This window comes from Crocuta crocuta, unplaced genomic scaffold, assembly GCF_008692635.1.
Source record: "Crocuta crocuta isolate KB4526 unplaced genomic scaffold, BGI_CrCroc_1.0 scaffold348, whole genome shotgun sequence".
NCBI lineage: Eukaryota > Metazoa > Chordata > Mammalia > Carnivora > Hyaenidae > Crocuta > Crocuta crocuta.
Window position 1 is genome coordinate 5,547,420 of NW_027529573.1, and position 15,112 is coordinate 5,562,531.

The following is a 15,112-nucleotide window of genomic DNA, read 5'->3' on the forward strand; positions in this document are numbered from 1 at the left end:
GGTTCCGCTCTACCTCACCAAGTCACTCCCACTCACACTTGTCTTCAGCCCTCCTACTTTGAAGCCACCAGCAGAACAGGTGCAGTGGCTGCTGCCTGAGAACGTGTGATCGCAGCGCTGGGACCGGCCAGCTCGGCAAGGGGAGGTTACGTGCCCATTGGCTGGCATTTCCTTCCGTGTGGAATTCATTCCCAGGGGCCCTAGCTTTGTCTTGCTAGGGAGCTTTGGGTTGCGTTAGTTCTTTAAGAATTCATGAGTTTCACGTAATGGTGTGTGAGGGCGTGAGAGGGGCATACATTTCTCACAACCCCTGAGGTCCCGCTAGATTTTGGGAGACATTCCCAGCAGGTGTACGGCCCACCTGCGAAAGTCCAACCACGGGTGGGCTGGAGACGGGGCTGTTACTCTCACAAATGCAAATGGAGACACTTCTATTTCTTTGGTCTGGATTTTACCAGCCATCTGGGCAGGGAAGAAAGACCTTCGTTTGTCTTGTCATACGCTCTCGTCTTAGAATCTGCAGGAGATGCCGCATGTCCTCAACGGCCCTTACCATTTCTCTGCACCTGTGTTCCTTTCCCCAGGGATTGCTCCGGACAGCCCCGTCTGTTGGCACAGGTGATGGGCCAGCAGTGTCAGGGAATTACACCCTCTGAGAGCGGCCCTCCCCCAGTGACTGATGGGAAGTGAAGAGCGATTACCTCTGCTCTCTCCCTGTTTGGGATGCAGAGACTAAGGTGTGTGTCCACCCTGGCTCCCAGGGGTCCCAGGTGGAAAAGAACGCCATGAAGCAAGGTACACACTTGTTCGCTGCACTTTTTGCTGACTGCCTCTCGTTCCCTGCCTCATTTCACTACTTACCTGTGGATATGTCCTGTGCGGGCTTTTGATATATTTATTTTTATCTTATTTTCCCACCATTTTTTTGTATTGGTGTGAAATTCACACACTAACATAAACTTGGCCATTTGAAAGTGAGCAATTCGGTGGCATTTAATACAGTCACAGTGTTGTGAAATGGCTGAAGTCCAAGCCATTTTCATCTCCCCAAAAGAAAACCTCATACCCGCTAAGCAGTTACTCTTCCTCTTCCTCCCTTGGCCTCTGGAAACCACCAGTCTGCTTCCTGTCTCCATGGATTTGCCAATTCTAGATACTTCCACTGTTGGAATAATATAACATGGCATCTTTTGTGCCTGGCTTCTTTCACTCAGGCTAATGTTTTCTAGCTTCATCCACACTGTAGCCTGTGTTAGCACCTCATTCCTTTTTTATGGCCGGGTAATATTCCGTTCTTTGGATGTAAAAATGTATGCAGTCACTTATCTATCGGTGGACATTTGGGTTGTTTCCACCTTTTGGCTATTGTAAATAATACTGTTATGAACATTCACGTACAAGTATCTGTTAAAGTTCCTGTATTTTTTTTCAATGTTTATTCACTGTTGACAGAGAGAGGTGGGGGAGGGGTAGAGAAAGGGAGACAGAATCCAAAGTGGGCTCTGAGCTGTCAGCACAGAGCCTGATGTGGGGCTCGCACTCACAAACTGTGAGATCATGACCTGAACCGAACCTGGACGTTTAACCGACTGAGCCACCCAGGTGCCTGTAAGTTCCTGTTTTTAACTCATCTGGGTGTATACCTAGAAGTGGAATTACTACATCGCATACTTCATTATTTACTCATTCATAGAATTGCCCGGTTGTTTCCACATTGGCTAGATGAGGCTTCCAGTGTCTCCACATCCTTCTCGACACTCACTATTCCCTGGGTTTTAAAAATTGTGTCTATCCCAGCAGGACTGAAGTAGCATCTCATTAAATATCTTTTTCATGTGCTTGTTCCCACCAGCTTTTGTATTTTGAAAAATTCCAAACACACTGAAAGAATGTAAAAAGAAAAAAACCCCACAGAACACCTATATGCCATCCATTCAGATTCAACACCTTTCATTTGTCTGAGTAGCTCCTGGTGGTGTCATTGAACTTGCTCTTCTGTCTTGGGAATTTTCTGCAAACTGGAAGGTTTTGTTTGTTTATTATTTTTGAGAGAGAGAGAGAGAGAGAGCAAGTGGGGAAGGGGCAGAGAAGGTGGGAGAGAGAGGATCTGAAGTGGGTTCTGTGCTGACAGCAGAGAGCCCGACGTGGGGCTTGAACTCGGGAACTGTGAGATCATGACCTGAGCTGAAGTTGGACGCTCAACCGACTGAGCCACCCAGGTGCTCCTGGATTTTATCTAGAGGCCTGAATAGGGTCTGGCGAAACGTGTCAACTTAGCATCTTTAATAATAACACCAGATTAGAGTATGGGCACTTACTAGGGCCCGTGGGCTCACGCACATAGTCTCGCCCAATCTCACAATGACCCTGTGCAGCGTAGGCACCAATTGTTTCTGGCCACCTAGAGTTCACAGAGTCCACAGCGTTTTCTCCTGATTTTCCTCCCAGAAAGCAGCCCTTCCACCTGCTTAGGTGACGCTGGCCCCAGTCCTTAACCCCAGAGAGGCACCTGAGGAAGGGACTGCACCCAGAGCTGCAGCGATTGGCCAGGGCGAGGCACTTGATCCAGGTCGGGCCAGTGAGCGCCAGCCCCTGGGCTCCCTTCGCTCCTGGGAGTAGAAAGCTCCACCTCAGATTGTAGGACTCGCTGTCCTTTGACGCGCCCTAAAGAAAAGACTGCCAAGTAATTACGAAAGGGCATCATTTGTAAGCTATGCCCTGATTTCAGACACGTTCAACTGCGGAAAGAGAAAACGTCTTAGATGGCTGGCCATCTTGCCCTCCCTGGAGGACAGCCTGTCTGAGGGGTTGGCTGGGCTTCCAGAAGAGAGTTGCGGACTCTCTACGCACGGTCGCCTCTTCTCTAGCGGCCCAGAACACTCTCCAGGAGGCCGCTGGCTGGAGCTCTGGGAGCTTGTGAGACAGACCCGGCCTCCCCCAAAGACGTGCTCTATACTCGCGTACCAGTTTCCTGACCACCAGGGTCTTCCGGGTTCCCTGACTTTGCAAGGGCCGTGTGGACACCATTCCGCAGAAGAGGCGGTGAGGCAGTTCTCAGAGGCCGGTCTGTGATGGATGAGACATTCCCTTGGGGACTGAGGTGGGCCTCAGCTTCCCTTTCTAGACTGGGTGGTTATTTTCAGGGTTGCTGGGAGGATTGGACCAGATTATCCCTGCAGCAGGCACAGCGTGACGGCTGGCACTCATCCTGCCCAAGGTTATCCAGCCCTTGCTTAGATGGACGGCCTTGAACCCTGCGATCTCTGGCTGCCTTGCTGTGTTCTTAACACCCCCCCAGGATCTTTTCACAGCCTTGTCCTGTTTCCCCTCTGTGCCCCTCTTGTCACTCTCTCAAGCTCACAGCGAAATTGTGACATGAGGGATTTGTGGCAAATGACTCAGCGGGATTAAGAGGCCTCTGCTGGGCACATCTGCTGCACTTGTTGACTCCAGAAAACAAAATTGTCACCAGCTCTTCTCCCCTGGGGGGTTACAGTGGGAGGGGAACCTGTGGGGGACCCTGAGGTCTGCCCACACGCCACCAGGGCTGTGCTTTTCATTTGAAAACACAAAGCCTAGGAAGGAGGCTTTTGTTGCAGGGGCTGCCCGTTCCCGGGTGGTACTTAGTTCTTTGTATGGGAATCTCAAAGGTCAAAAGATTTTTCTAACCCAGGTGGACGGCAGAAAAATCCAGCCTCAAGAACATGCGCTGGTGGGTTTCAAGGCAGCTCACAGTGTGAGCAGCCTGACAGCTGAGTCCCTGGGAGCGGGAGCTGGGGTGGGAGTGCTCCCGTCAGGGGTGGAGCACAGACAGAGACCACAAGAGGGACAGAGAGAGAGAGACAGAGGCAGAGGGAAACAGAGACACAGGAACAGGGAGGAGAGAGAACAAGAAAGGAGACAGAGAAACACACAGCAAGAGGCAGGGAGAGACACAGAAAGAGATCGAGAGAGAGAGAGAATCAGAAGGAGGGAGAGAGAAGACAGAAAAGCAAGGCCAAGAAAGAATAAAAAACAGAACCCAAATGAACCGGAAAGAAATTTCAGGTGGTGAGGAGAGAGACACGCGGATAATTGTGCCTAACTCCACACTGAACACAGAGTTGGGATTAAAGTATTTGTTGATTTTAAAGGGCAAGACAAGAGGGGCGCCTGGGTGGCTCAGTCAGTTAAACATCCGACTCTTGGTTTCGGCTCAGGTCATGATCTCCAGGTTCATGGGTTTGAGCCCCGGGTCGGGCTCCCCAGCTGGCAGAGTAGAGACTCCTTGGGATTCTCTCTCTCACCTTCTCTCTCTGCCCCACCCCGCTTGCGCTGTCTCTGTTCTCTCTCAAAATGAATACATAAACTTAAAAAAAATAAAGGGAAAGAAAAGAGATCTGAGAAAACAGAGGAGGAAAAAGGTGGGGGAGAATGTGAGAAGAGGCGGGGAGCGGGGAGCAAAAGGCAAAAGGAAGAGAGAAAGGAGGCAGGGAGGAAGAGGGAGGGGTCTGATTCAGGCAGCCAGGCCTGGCACACCCTGTTTCTCTCTCCTGCATTTTTCTCCTTTGCAGGCTGAGGGCCAAGTCCACGACTATTCCATGCCTTTGCAAACCCAGGGCCCTAGCGTAGTATCCAGGCTGAGTTGGAAGTTTATAGATCTGGTTCTTGGCAGCTTTCCACCCACCAGGTTCTGCCCCAAAGTAGACCCCTCTCCTAGGCCCTCAATGCTTTTTCATAGGACGTGATTTGGGGAAGACCCTGGGGGAAACCTACAGCTGGATTTGGGCACATCATTTGTGGGGCAAAACAAAAAAACAGGTGCCTTTGTTAAAAAATTATTAAAAATGTCAGGACGGCTAAGGCAGAGTATTAAACCAAATGTGGGGGGGTCTTCCAAGCACAAGGCACCGACCCCTCTTACTTAGATACTGCACAGTGAGCCAGAGAGGTGGGACCCTAGGTCCTCTGTGATGGTGAGAGGCACTGACATAGGTGGCGCTTCTCTGTTGATTTCATTCATTCGAGCAGACATAGTAGTTATACCAGCCCCATTTTACAGATGAAGAAACTGAGGCCACTGGCCAAAGTCCCAAGGCTATTAAGTGGTAGGGCCAGGTCTGCCTGCCTTGAACCCTTGCTGTTTACCACCGAGGCCATTCCTGTTGCTGTCCCTCTTCTAAACGGGACAGGAGACAAAAAGCAAGGCTCAGTGGGTTGGGAAGAAGCTTCTGCTTCAGGACACCTTCTAGTGAGCAGGCAGAGCAGTTGAATTGAAATAGTAAGAAGGCAGTTTCCACATAAATATAGGAGGTTTTGCGCATTGAGGGGATGGGCAGAATTAGCAGGAAACGATAAATCATGGCCACCCAGAGCAAGCCCGCCTGTGCCCCAGGGACATGGGCGAATGTTCAGCATCCGATGAGCAATTAGAGCATCAGGTGCCAGGAGTCACACGGCTTTATAAATTTGGTTTGCTTTTTTCGAAGCAGGGCACTAACATACCACATCAGGCTGTTCATCAGTCATCTAGATGGGCATGTGGAGTCATCTAGAAAAGGGGTTCTTAGTCTGGGGCTATAGATGGGCTCTGGTACTCCTGAACTGGGATGTAGTTTTCCCTGTTGGGGCTCTCCAGAAAGAGACCTTGGGCCAAGAATTGTCCTTCCCCAGGGCACCTGGGTGGCTCAGTCGGTTGAGCGTCGAGCTCCGGCTCAGGTCGTGATCTCACAGGTCATGGGTTCGAGTCCCGCATCGGCCTCTGTGCTGACAACTCAGAGCCTGGAGCCTGCTTCAGATTCTGCGTCTCCCTCTCTCTCTGACCCTCCCCTGTGCTCTATCTCTTCCTCTTTTTCAAAAATAAATAAACATTAAAAAAAACAGTTGTCTTTCCCAAAGGAAGTGAAAGTTGGGGGAAATTTCCCCAGCATTGATCCCCAACACCAACCCTCATTGGCTGAGGGCTGCTTTCAGGAATATCTCTCTGACATAGAATATTGAATTCATACCCGTGGGTCTTGAACCCTTAGGAGTGTCAGAGTTATTGCTAGAAATGGAATTGTCTGTACATCACATAAATATTGCAATTTTCAGATTTATGTAAATGTGTTGTGACTATGAAGAGATTCTTTTTTTTCTTTTTTTTTTAAAGTAGGCTTTATGCCCAGCGTGGAGCCAAAGGAGGAGCTTAAACTCATGACCTTGATTTCAAGAACGGAGCTGAGATCAAGACTCAGATGCTTAGGGGCGTCTCAGACGTCGGTTAGGCGTCCAACTTGGGCCTAGCTCATGATCTCACAGTCCATGGGTTCGGTTTTCTTACTCTTATTTCTCATTTATATTCTTAGTCTCAGCAGCAAGGTGGCTTCTGGGCACGTCCAGGCACCCTTCCTAGCCTCCTGGGAACTCCCGGAGAGTGGGCCATCTTCCCATTGGCCCAGCCTGGCTCACGTGACCATCCCTGAGCTAATCCTGGAATCTGATTGGCCAGACTGTGGCCAGGTAGTCATAGTGTCCGAAAGCAGGGCCTTCCATCCAAGCCCAGGGACTGAGAGAGAGCCCCTCCCTTGCTGGTGTCCCAAAAGAAAACTGGGACACGGTCACCCAGAGAAGGGAGACTGGATTTCCATCACAACCAGCCTGTGGAGCGGCTGACGTGAGCAAAGGGCCCTCATTTTGGAAAATGTTGGGGTCGAAGCCAAAACGGACCAGTCTTCCTGAAGAGACGTACAATCGCTTGGCTCTGGTATCAGCATAAAAGTCCCAGCTCTTTCATCCTAACTTGGGGAAATCGTTTTATTTTTATTTATTTAAGTAGGCTCCACGCCCCAACGTGGGGCTTGAACTCACAACCCCGAGGCCAAGAGTCGCGTGCTCCACCGACTGAGCCAGCCAGGTGCCCCCCTCCCCGCCCCCCGGTGAAATCACTGTAATTACATAAACCTCTCCGAGAATTCGAGAATTCTCCAGTAGAAAGTAATTGAAAGTCAGGAAGGAGGGACCGTAGGAGGGAGAGGGGTGGAACTGGGGAGGCAGAGTGAGGCTTTAAATATCCATTGTAAAGATGTGCAGGTAGAAGAAGTCTNTACTAAGAAGAGAGGAATTCCAGAGCCCGTGGTAAATAAAGCCTTTTGAGATAAATAAGCATGAAGGTTTCCTACCAATTGTCCTATATTCTTTTTAGCTTTTTGTCACAACAAACTCCACTGCGGTAAACTATCTTGCACAAAAATCCTTCCCGTGGTGCCTTGTATTTCCGTGGGATAAATGGATTAAAGTGTGATGCAGCGCACGGTGGGCCATTCAGCTTTAGAAAAAGTGACTTGGAGCTTTGTGGAATGACCTTCGAGATGTCTGAAAGAGATATGTCCTCTCCCTCTCTCTCTAGAGATACAGATATAAATAGGGATTGAGATATATGGAGATAGATATACATAGATACGGAGATAGAGATACAAATATAGGGAGGGAGGCAGAAATACAGATAGATATATTAAGTTGGGGGGGGGAGGTGGGAAGCAAGGTGATTAATGATTTTTTTTGAGGAAAACAAAATCTCCTTTGTGCGTTTTTATGAGCAAAGGGTATGGTGTGGAAGGCTACCCTCTAAATAGTAACCTCTAAATAGTAAAGGTGAATGTTTCAAGGCTGTGGACCTCAGAGGGCTTGAGAAAGGTTATTAACTTGCTTACTAGCTCCTTGTGGGGTGGGAATTGTTACAGTCTGCAAGTCCGAGTATATACATGCATATTCTTCACCTGCAACAAGGCAACAATGTTACAAGGGAAATGTATATATAGCATCTGTGAGCAACCTAGAAGAAGGCTAAACCCTACCCTTCCCTCTAACCCTGTCTTCTAGAAAGGCTGAGGAGCAAGGAAGATCCAGCAGGTTGGGGAATTGGGGAGTGAAAAGGCACACATTGCTTTTATATAAGAAGGAGGTAGAGTTGGTAGCTGAAATGCCCAGTTAAATTTGGATTTTACATAAAGAAGGAACACATTTTATTTTTATTTTAGTTTTTAAAGTTTATTTTTTTTGAGAGGGGGGAGGGGCAGAGAGAGAAGGAGAGAGAGAATTCCAAGCAGGCTCTGTGCTGTCAGCGCAGAGCCCGATGCAGAGCTCAAACTCACAAATGTGAGCAGAAACCAAAAGACAGACGCTCAACCCACTGAGCCACCCAGGCGCCCCAGGAGGAATATGTTTTAGCGTAAGTTTGTCCCAAATATTGTACTTTCACAGTGGTCTAGCTTGGGTCATGGGATCGTCTATGAACTAATTATGCAATCTTTGGCCCAATGATAAGGTGCCCATAGAGTCAGAACATAATTAGACCAGAGATTCGTGTGTTTTTTTAAACTCGGAGTTTCAGATGTAACGGGGTGCCCTGCCTTTTGTGTTCTAAATGCAGTAACCCTATGTGGAAGAAAGGAAGATGTCAGGGTAGAGGGGGTGGGTAGGGGACAGGGGACCACAGCTCTGGTACTGGGAATGTCCTGAAGTTTAGGGAGGGAGCAGAGATGAACACGCCCCTAGCAACGTGAGACCATTGGGACAGAAATGGGCAGAGAGGATTTTAAAGAGGTTTTCTTGGGCTATGCCTCCCACCCAGTCCCCTTGAGAGAACGTTAGTACAATTTAGAGTCTTTTAAAATCTTTTGGGGGCACCTAGGTGGCTCAAGTCAGTTAAACATCCGACTCTTGAGTTTGGCTCAGGTCATGATCTCACGATTCGTGAGTTCCAGCCTGGCGTTGGGCTCTGCCACTATCTGCTTGGGATTCTCTCTCTCCCTTTCTCTCTCTCTGCCCCTCCCCACTCAAAATAAATAGATCTAAAAATAAAATCTTCAGGGCGCCTGGGTGGCTCAGTCGGTCAAGCATCCGACTTCGGCTCAGGTCATAATCTCATGGTTTGTGGGTTCGAACCCTGCGTCAGGCCCTGTGCTGACAGCCAGCTCAGAGCCTGGAGCCTGTTTTGGATTCTGTATCTCCCTCTCCCTCTGACCCTCCCCTGCTCACATTCTCTCTCTCTCTCTCTCTCTCTCTGAAATAAATAAAAAACATTTAAAAAATTAAAACTAAAATAAAATCTTCTGTGGGAGAGATAGGGAGATGCTATATGAGCCCTGGCTCCAAGGCAAGCCTGTAACATACTTGGCCTGTTTTTCTTTGTTTTTGTTTTTGTTTTCTTTTTATGGCCAAGGATGAGGTTAGCAGTGATGTTAGTTTCTCTTTCTCTGGCTGGGATGAAGGGCAGCCCACTCATTTTTGAAACTGAGTTCTATTATATCAGAAACCATCCGTTTCACCAGGTGATTCTGTCCAAAGAAAATAAACCTTTTGAGTGAGTCAAGTGTGACTGCATCTTTACGAAGCCAGAAGCCGTGGAATAAGCCATGCTGAGGCTGCCATCTGGTGGTTTAAAGAGACCCAGCACGCCGCGCACACTCGCCACACACTGAGCTTCTCTGTTAGTTGAAGGTAGTTCCTTGGCAAATGCTTGGGCGCCTACTGCATACCAACAACACTATTGCAAGCAGTGGTAACAGCATCGTTTCAGAACGGGAATTTCTCAGTTTAGTGCAAATAAAAACTTATACTCCTGGAAATGTAAAGGAGATGAAAAGTAGGTCTTTAAAACTTTGAAGCCATGGAATTCATGTTGAAACCAGTTTTTCTGTCCAATGCTGTTTTTTAGTACAGAGGATTAGTAAGTCTTGGACACAGTCATAACATGGAGGGAAAGAGAGAGAGGGAGAGAGAGAGAGAGAGAGAGAGAGAGAAAGAGAGAGAGGAAGAGGACGAAGTGGAGGAGGAGGAGGTGGAGGAAGGGTGAGAAACTTGGGAAGGGAGATTGGTAGGACACAAGATCTGAAAAAGTGGTAGAACTTTCCAGAAAATGACATTCATGCCTTCTCTTTGTTTTTAGGTTCCACTCTGATGAACTATCTTCTCTGTTTATGCTGTTGCAGAACGTGAACAACCATCACTTACATTTCACAATTTATGGAGCTGATTTCATGAGTTATGTTGTGTGCTCGGGTCCGGTAGGATGATGTTGGAAATCTGCCAGAGGCCCAGGGCTCTCTACCCCCCCTCCCCGCCCCCCATTCTCACTGTGTTGCTTTCCTTCTCCTGTGGGGCATTTCCATTGGGGCACTAGCGTCATGACTGGGTTCAAGGTGTGAGGAACGGTGTGTGTGTGTGTGTGGGGGGGGTTGGTGCTGTAGCCAGTATGTCTGTCTCCTTCTACCAGGAAAGCGGTATCTTAGAGCCTTCCCGGCCTCACACACACACATGCGCGCGTGCACACACACGTGCACATGCATGCGTGCACACACATATGCCAAGCCAACTTCTGCCAAGGCTCATTGATCAAAAGGGACCAGAGGATCGATCCTAGCAGCAAAGGAGGATGGGAAAATGGGCAACAGAATGATCCTAATTGAAACCAGCCATGACCCATTGGTTGAGGATGGGTTCACTGTGGCTCTGAACAAAATCAGGGTTCTGTTAGCAAAGAGCAGTGGAGTAGATATTGGATGGGTACGTTTTAATGTCTGACCCAACATTCTGTCATATGTAGGACAGTCAGCAACATCTCTCCCTTTTTGGATGTAGGGGTCCCATCCTGGGGCGCTCCGCAGTAGCAAGTCTCCCTTCCATCTGGGCTCCTTATCCTGAGAAGCTGTTAATCGTGGATCGAACCATAATTCAAATAAACTCCTCCCAGGTCCCTGTTCTCAGGGTGTCCGTGGGGTAAGGGAGCCGCTGTGGTCCTGGGTGCCCTGGGAGGAGCTGGCCTCCCTTCCTTCCTACCCTGGACCTCGAGCAGGAGCCACACCTCCGGGGCCCCATCTCCTCGTGTACCAGTGGTGTGGACCCGGGCGAGGGACGACCTCTCTGAGCCTCAGATACCTCGTCTGTGAGAGGAGAGTAGTAATAGTATCTTTACTCACAGGAATGAGTGGCATACTACAGTGCATCGAGTACCTAGGACATTCTTCAACTATTCTAAAAGGAAACATGTATTTAAAATGTAGAAAACAAAACAAGAGGAACTAGGGAGCAGACAGCAAAGCCCAGATACTATTATTGCTGTTTACTATTAGTATTAATTATTGTTACTGAATTATCCTTCAAGGATTCCCTTGGTCAGTTCTTTATGGCTCTGCCTGTTGGCCCCGGGGCGGTCTGTCCTGCTGTGTGTCTGAAGCGTCTCTCCTAGTGAGGGTGGGTTCTGATCTCAAGGGAGGCTCTGTGTCCCCACTGTTGTTCTCAACTGATAGAGCAATCAGTCCTGGGAAACAGGACCTTGGTTCTGAAGTCGCCCTGGATGCACTCAGACCTTTCTTCACCTTGCCTTTCCTTCCTGGGAATCTCCATTCCAGAACTGATTGAGTGACAGCCCTGCCCCCACCCCCAACCCCCAAGGAGCTTTTCTCCAGGGGACCTTTCAGAAGCCCACCCTCTGTTTTATAATGGAAAATGGTAACCACCCGGATGCTTCCCCATGCGCCCCCTCTCCGATGTCCCTGGGATAAACGGCCCCCCAATCCTTGAGAATTACCCAAACCTTGGAGTGGATTCCCTAGGTGGCCACCAGAGGGAGCACTAAACATGGAAGTCCAGCTGGGTCTCCCGGAGGCAGCCCTTGGAGGTCTGGCGCAGCCCCCCCCCGCCCGCCGCAACTGCACAGCTCCAGCCACAGAGCTCCCGTCGTCCTCGCTCCACGTGCTCCCTCCGGCCCACAACTTTCCCCAGCACGCTACCCACCCTTCAGACCCCAGTGGAAAATCCCCCGCTCGCCCGCTCGCCCCAGCCATGCCGCCACCTGGCGTATCCGTGTTCGTGTATTACTCTGTGCGTTTCGTAGATTCGGGCCTGCCTTCCCCCGAGATTAGAAGATGCAGGCGGGCGAGGGCCATGTCACAGCCCCCACGGCAGCCCCAGCCCCTGGCCCGGGACTGGCCGCAGCAAAGACTGAGCCCATCGGCCGCCACAAGCCCGTCACTAGGAGCAGACGCTTGCAGAGCGCTTCCGCGCAGGCGCCGATCCGAGCCCTTCGTCTGTAGCAACTCACTGGACGCAGCGCAGCAACCCCGTCGTCGTTCTCATTTCATGGACAGGGGGGAGGGCGGGGGGNCACTGCCTCCCGCAGACAGGGGGCGCTCTCTCCCCCTCTCATCACCCACGGTGTGTCCTTGGTATGTTAATACAGTTCTCCGCAAACAGGAAAGGCCTGGCAAGTTCCAAAGGTGTCTCTAGCGCATGCAAAATGGTGGACTGGTGAATTGACTCAAATGAGGACACTTGTACTGTGAGACTACGGTAGACGGGAGCACCGAATCCATCAGATTCTAATGGAGAGTCTCCCCTGCGTGTTAAATACGACCCCTATCGTCATACCTCTCTGGGGCTTCCGTTTGCACAAACCCTCTGCCTGGGAGGCATCGGCAGTTCAACTGAACGGACGACAGACAGGGTGACTTGAGAAGAGTGACCGGAGCATCTGGAGCGCATTTGGATCCTTAGGAGGAAGTTCTTCTGAAGGCCACGTGGGATCGCGCAGATTTCAGCCTGCAGGGACTGCCTTCTTGGGCACAGAGGGATTGCCCGCGGCTCTCCTGCCCTGCTCCCCGCCTTCGGCCTGACCCCTGAGGTCCAGGAAGGTCCTAGGGGGGATTGGCGGATGGACGCCAACTGCCTTTGGGGCTGGAGCTTCTTGGAATTCTTTTATTATTTAATTTTTTATTAAAAAATTTTTTTTAAACATTTATTTATTGTTGAGAGACAGAGAGAGACAGGGGAGGGGCAGGGGGAGAGGAGACAGAATCTGAAGCAGGCCCCAAGCTCTGAGCTGTCAGCACACAGCCCCACGGGGTTCAGACCCAGGAATGAGAGATCATGACCTGAGCCGAAGTCGGACGCTCAACAACTGAGCCACCCAGGCACCCCAAGCTTCTTGGGATTCTTATGTGTCACCCATGCCAAATGCAGCCTTATATTTTGTTTTTATTTATTTTTTATTTGAGAGAGAGAGAGAGCAACTGAGCAGGGGAGAGGGGCAGAGGGAGAGAGAGAGAGAGAATCCTGAGCCGGCTCCACACTCAGCATACAGCCTGATGTGGGGCTCGATCCTATCATGGCCTGAGCCAAAATCAAGAGTCACTCAACCGACGAAGCCACCCAGGAGCCCCAAGAGCTGATTTTTTAAATAAATCAGCAGGATTCTGACCCACTTGTGGGAGTTTGTCATCACCAGGCTCTAGATGGAGATTTGAACCTGTTTTTCCTGATCTCTATTTCACAACCAATATAGGTACAGAACAGTTGAATTTTCCACTCTTTTTTTTTTTTGGTGTTTGGTATTTTGTGGCATTTTGGGTCAGAGGAAAGACTGTCAGTGGATAGAATCTTCTTCCTTCCCTTATTCCTCACCCCTTGAATCCTCTGCTCAGTCACTGGAGAGCAAATTGAACTTGAAGGATTCAGGGAAAGCAATTTTGGACTCAGATTTTGGTCAAATTGTCTTCTTTGGGCTCTGTTAGTTTATTTCCCACCAGGACCTTTCTACTTTATGAGTAAAAATGGAAAACAAATGTGGAAGTAGCTTTGGAACTGAGTAACGGGTAGGGGCTGGAGGGGTTTTGAGATGCAAGCTGGTGAAAGCCTACATTGCCGTGAATACAATGTTAGTGGAAAAGAAGTGGACCCCCAATGCCATTCTCATGAGGTCTCAGGTGGAATCGAGGAACATGGAAGAAAGGTAACCATTGGGATAAAGTGCGACAGAGCTTGGCTGAACTGTGTTCTAGCACTTTATCTGAAGGTAGACCTTGGAAGCAATGAGATTGATATTTAGCTGGGGAGATTTCAAAGGAAAGCACTGGAGGAATGGCTTGATTCTTCCCGACGTCTTACAGCAAAACGCAAAAAGAGAGAGATGGATTGAAGACTTTGTTAAGCAAAAGGGTGCAGGATTCTCAGCCTCTCCATGTTGCAAAAAATGAGAAAGCTTGACCAGAAGAGAACGGTAAAGGTATGTTGAAGAGATTTTAGGTGGGACTCAATTTAACTGGTCATCTCTGCAGAAGCCAGGAATGCAGATGGGATCATATGTGTAAAGACATTGACCGTTTGAACCAAAGGGGTGACAGAAAATTGGATGGAGTGAAGGAAGGGCTGTGTTATTTCTTGGGCTCTACAGGATCTGACCACACAGCTACTCAGCTGTTAAGGTGTGCTGTTCTTCCAGGAGAGGAGACAAGGACCCTCTCACCCCTGGTCCAGGGGACAAGGCCATTTCCCCATTGGTTTTACAGGGTGAGGCTGTGTCTTTGGTTTTTCTGCCAGAATGACCCTACCCAGGGCCTCAGGAATGAGGCCACCGCTGTAGAGAGCTGAGTGGATGGGACTGCCCCCACCCCCTGAAGGCTTGGGGGTAATGCTATCACCCCAATGGACCCATTATGCAGATCACTGGACCAAAGAAGATTATTCTCAAACCTTAAAATCGAATGGCATTTGCTTTGCTAGGCTTTGGATTTACTTGGGATCCGTCAGTCACCCCTTTCTTCCTTCTGAATCCTTTTCAGAATGGCGATGTCAATCCTATGCCTGTCTCACCATTGTATGGAAGGACAGAATTTGTTTAGTTAAAATATTTTTTTAGTGCTTATTTATTTTGAGAGAGAGAAGAGAGACATGGTGTGAGAGAGGGAGGGGCAGGGAGAGGGAGATTCTGAAGCAGGCTCCAGGCTCTGAGCTGTCAGCACAGATCCTGATGAGGGGCTCGAACCCACGGACCAGGAGATCATGACCTGAGCCGAAGTGGGATGGTTAACCAACTGAGCCACCCAGGCGGCCCATGATTTCTTTAGTTTTATAGCTTCACTGGTAGAGGGGAATTTGCCCCAGGGTGATCCATACCTGATTTCAATATTTAGGTGAGACTTTGGGCTCTAGATTTTACAGCTGATGCTGGAATGGGTTAAGACTTTGGGGGTGTTAGGATGGAATGAATATATTTCGACTAAGAGGATGTGAATATTGGGGAGCCAGGGGTGGAATGATGGGCTGAATTGTGTCCCGCCCCCAATAAGTATGTTCAAGTCCTAATCCCCAACGTGAC

General features: G+C 49.4%; 1 long non-coding RNA gene across 1 annotated transcript; it reads left to right on the forward strand.

Moving 5' to 3' along the window:
- The first annotated feature begins 9,294 nt into the window (after positions 1–9,294).
- On the forward strand, positions 9,295–9,985 carry LOC144229493 (uncharacterized). Its single transcript, XR_013334500.1, has 2 exons — positions 9,295–9,459; positions 9,908–9,985. It is a non-coding gene; the product is annotated as an uncharacterized LOC144229493 (long non-coding RNA).
- The last annotated feature ends 5,127 nt before the right edge of the window (positions 9,986–15,112 follow it).